Source organism: Dipodomys merriami, unplaced genomic scaffold, assembly GCF_024711535.1.
Source record: "Dipodomys merriami isolate MVZ:Mamm:240054 unplaced genomic scaffold, mDipMer1.0.p SCAF_1010, whole genome shotgun sequence".
Lineage (NCBI taxonomy): Eukaryota > Metazoa > Chordata > Mammalia > Rodentia > Heteromyidae > Dipodomys > Dipodomys merriami.
The window spans coordinates 272,841-277,912 of record NW_027202284.1 but is presented as its reverse complement, the minus strand read 5'-3'; positions in this window follow the sequence as shown (position 1 = coordinate 277,912).

Sequence of the window (5,072 nt, the reverse complement as noted above, 5' to 3'; positions counted from 1 at the left end):
GCCAGGACGCTGGGTGAAGTAATCCCCAGACAGGTGGCTCCTCAGAGCCAAGACTGAAAACAATCAGGGGGTCATGGGGTCCCCAAGGGGGTGTCTGACCTGGGGTGGGCGTGGTGTTGAGGAAATGGATGGGGTTCTAAAGGCTACATACATGGACTGACTCCCTACTTCCAGCCTAGATGCTTCTGGGCGACTCGGTGGATTATTGGAGGGACAAGGAGAACAGATCGACCAGGAGCACCAGCAGATGCTGGCAGAGCTGGGAAATGTGATCAACTTGTGAGTACTGTTGACAGCTGGGGTGGGGGGGACAAGCCAGGTGTATGTGTGTCAGAGGGAGTAGGTTCCTTCCACATATTCACCTTTCATCTGACGCCCAGTGCTCTCACCTCCCTAGTGGGATTTTCTGATACTCTCCTCAGGTGAGAGGGTGACTGAGAACAGAGGACACGTACTCACACAGCAAGGGGTCCCTATCTTCTGCATCCAGCACCCACCACCCCCAGAAAAAAGGAAAAGACCCGAGAAGGCAGGTGTGGAGTTGCTGCTCCGCACCTCTTTATAAAGCCACCAAGTTCCCACCTTGGAGAGGAAGTGTGAAGATGTGGGGCTGGGTGGTTCCCACTGCTCGAGGCCAGAGGCTTGGTGATGCCCCCTTCTCACCCAACCCTGCATCTCCCCATTTCCTGGGACACTGACACTAGGGATGGGGGTGGGATCCTTGGGTCGACACCTACTCCCCCACCCCCCACTCCTGGGGAGCATTTGTGGCAGAGCCAGGGCTGGCCCCTGGCACTGGTGAGGCAAGGTTGGGATGTGAGAAGGGAAGCAGGAGTCGCGGGTCTGGGTTGGGGTGGGGAAGGGGGATTGGGAGAGGTCATGAGGTGAGGGCCCATTGGAAGGCCACTCATGTGTGCTGCTGGGAGATGCTATAGGCTGCCATTCTGGGTGCAGCGGGCAGCAATGGCAGCATCATGGCAGATGCTCAGGCGAGAACAGAGGATGGGGGCCCAGGATGTGGTCAGGGCCACAATCTGGCCTAGGGCAAATCACTGGATGATTCTGAGAGGCGCTGCATGTCCAAGCCAGCAGCCCATGTTTGAAACGTGATGCCACAGGGAGGGCATGAAAGGGGGCCAGGACAGAGGCAGGTGGGTGGCAGGGCTGAGCCAGCCCCAGGCCCAGCTGAGCTCCTGGCACTGGAATCTCAGACTCAGGACCTACTTTGCCTCTGAGCCTCCCAGGGCCTGTGGGAGGGATGAGCCTGCCCTGCTGGCTTTGTGTGCTCTGTGCTCTGGGCCCAGACCCATGATCATACAGCAGAAGAAGCCAGCAATTGATGCCGCTTCCCCTGGTGCTTGTGCCTGCCTCTTCTCTCTGCTGTCTTTCTCTGCCCCCCACTTCTCTTCTGGGCTGCCCCACCCACGCTGCACAAGTGAGCCAGCCCCCATGTGCCCCTGGCTGCAGCAGATATGTATCCCTTCGGTCACGTCCTGTTCTCTCCTCAGTCACGCCCCCTCCCCACTCGACCATGCCCCCCATCCCTGACCTTGTGGTGCCCTGACTTCCCTAAGGCTAACAGGCCATGGCAGAAGCAGCCTCACCTCAGCTCAGGGCTCCTCCCAACCCCAGAAGCTGCCCATGGCATCGAACCTCCCCCCTCAGCCCAACAGCTGAGAGAGACTCTTCTCCATCCACCCCACACAATAAGCAGGTGCACGGTTACCCTCTGTAAGTGTGTGTGTGTGTGTGTGTGTGTGTGTGTGTGTGTGTGTGTGTGTGTGTGTGTGTGTGTGTGTGTGTGTGTGATTTTCAGGGATACCTACCTCTCAAGGACTCAGAACATAGCACTCTTTTGGATGACAGCACACAGCATACTTTAAAAAAATATCACAAAGAATCCTGTGTAATGGACTCAGCATAATGCACCTTTGGAGGACTCAGCACATAGCAAGCTTTGGGATCCTCATGGTAATCTAATGACCAATAAAATTAGACATGCCATTTTGATATCACCAAACTTAAATATCATAGTATTATGACAGCATATGTCATAGTGAAATTATAGACATAATGTGAATGTCTATTTTGTGATTTCATTCTATTTGAAGCAAGAAATATTGGTGGACATCAGAAATCCATTGTGACCTCAAAGCCATTGTGACATGAAAATCCTTTTTTGTTATCACAGTGCCAATGTGATATCATTAACCTGTTGTGACATCACAAACCTGTCCTGTCCATTGTGACCTCCTCACCAATGTGACATCACAAAGCCATTGTGATATCACATTGCTGTTGTGACATTGCAATCACCCTGAGACCTCCCAAACCCATTATGTAATCTTTAGCACCTTTGAAAAAACACATGGCCTTTGTGACACCACACTCCCTTTGTATATCCCTATCCTGATTGTAAATGCCAATTGAGATCAGATATGCCATTGTGATATCACAAAACATTTACAATATAATCATAGGTGTGACATCACATTGTCATTATGACAACATCAGGTCATTATGATATCCCAAATCTATAATAACATCATACCATATGACATCACATTGTCATTGTGACATTATATTTACATTATGAATGCCTATTATGTGATTTCATTATATTTCAAATGTGGCCTGTGGGTTCATATCAAAAACACATTTTGACTTCATAACCATTGTGACATCACAATCTTTGTGACAAAACTTTGCCATTGTGATAACTCTGAACAACTGTGACAACTCAAACATGTCCTGTCCTCATAAGTTTTGTGACATGTTGCCACTGTGTTAGGCCCATTGAGAGCTCATTCTATTTTTGACCCCATATTATCTCAGGTATGACATAAAATATTAATAATATACTGTGACATCATGAGTATTGTAAAATCACACTGCTAGATATAATGACCATTGTGTAACATTGTCACATCACAAATCTATCCGACTTCATCACATTTGTGCCAACAAATGCCTTTGGAATGCTGACAATCCCATTCTAAACTCATATACTCATTGTGAGTTATTGACAATTGAGGGGTCGAATGCCATTGTAACATCACCAATCTACTGCGACATCACAAAACTATTTTTAAGTCATCACTATTATGGCATCACCAACTAATTGTGATTATAACAACACTCTTATGACATTATAATTTGACATCATATTGCAATTGTGATATTACTGTACCATCATGCTTTCACAAACCTATTATGACCTCATCACATCTTAGAAAATGCACGGCCTTTGGGACATCAAGCTCTTTCTCTGAACTTGTATCATTGTGAACTTGTAGCAATTGAAATTTGAAATAAGGTGTGACATTACTAAATAGTTTGACATCACTTACGCATTTTTATATCATTAACACTTTGGCAAATGAAACCTGTTAGGAACCTTAGCATTTTTGACAAAAAACATGGCCTTTGTGTCATCACAGTTCATTTGTGTATGTCATTGTGACTTCATTCTCATATCCTCATTATAAACTAATCTTAGCTAAGATCTGACATGCCATTGTGACATCACAAACCCTTTGTGACATCATCAGACTGCCGTTATGATATCATCAGCTCACTGTGACATCACCAAGCTACAGTGACATCATAGCATTATGACATCGCATTGCCATTTTGCTGTCATAGACACATTGTGAATGTATATCCTGTGATTTCATTCTATTTCAAATGTGTCATATCAGTTGATATCAGAAACACATTGTGACCTAATAACCATTGTAACATTATAAACCCTGTGTGACATCACAACCATTGTGACACCATATTGTTGTTATCACATCTTTAGCTTATGGTGACAACACAAAATGAGAATGACATTATAGCATTTGCCATTATGTCATTGTGACATCATAGTCACATTATGAATGCCAAATCTGTGATTTCATTTTATTTGAAATGTGGCATGTGGGTTGATATCAGAAACTCATTGTGATGTCATAACCATTGTCACATCAGAATCCCTTTGTGACATCAATTTCGCAAAGTGACATCACAATGGCAATATCATGCTACTAAGGCACCATGATATAACAATGGTCATGAACTCACAATGGGTTTCTGATATCAACCGACATGCCACATTAGAAATAGAATCAAATAACATAATAGGCAAACACTACGTGACTATCATATCAGAATGACAATGAGATGTTACAATGCTATGATGTCATTGTAGTTTTACATGTCAAAATGAGCTGATGGTGTCATAATGGCAACATGATGTCACAATTATGATAATGTCAGAAAGAATTTTTTTATTTTTAAATGGTATGTCTAATGTCAGTAGTCATTAGTTCCCCATGAGGATATGGATAGAAAAAATGTTCTGTGATGTCACAGATGCCATGTGTGTTTTCAAAAGTGGTAAGAGTTCATAATAGGTTTCAAAGGGCACAATGTGATCCATAATGTCACAATGAAAATGAGATGTCCCATTGGGTTTTTGATGTCACAATGGTTTTGTGATGTCACAGTTGGTAATATCAGAATGATACATCCAATTTCAATTACTCATAATTCAATATGAGGATACCGGGTGATAGAAGAAGCTTCATAGTATGTGGTCATACTATGTGAAAACCCAATGGAACAGTGATTTCACAATGACAATGTGATGTCTCAACATCATGTTATAATAATGTTTTGATTTCACAATTGGTGATGCCATACTGATGAGGAGGTCACAATAGATTTGAGATGTAACAAGGGGTTGGTGATGTCACAATGGCATGAGTATATATATATACTCACCATGAGTATATGAGTTTGGGAAGGGATTCTGATGTCACCAAAATATATGTAGTCAAGGTGAAGAACTAACAGATCTGAGATGTCACAAAGTGACACAATGGTTATGATGTCCAGCAGTGTGATATCATGATGTTACATTGGATTTTAGATATGTCATATTTGAAATATGAAGTCGAACACAGATTTTCAACTCACAAAGGGCCTAAGATATCACAATGGCATTTCACAAAAGTTATGAGGACAGGAGAGGTATTTGATGTCACATTGGGTTAGTGATATAACAAAGGCAAAGTGCTGTGACA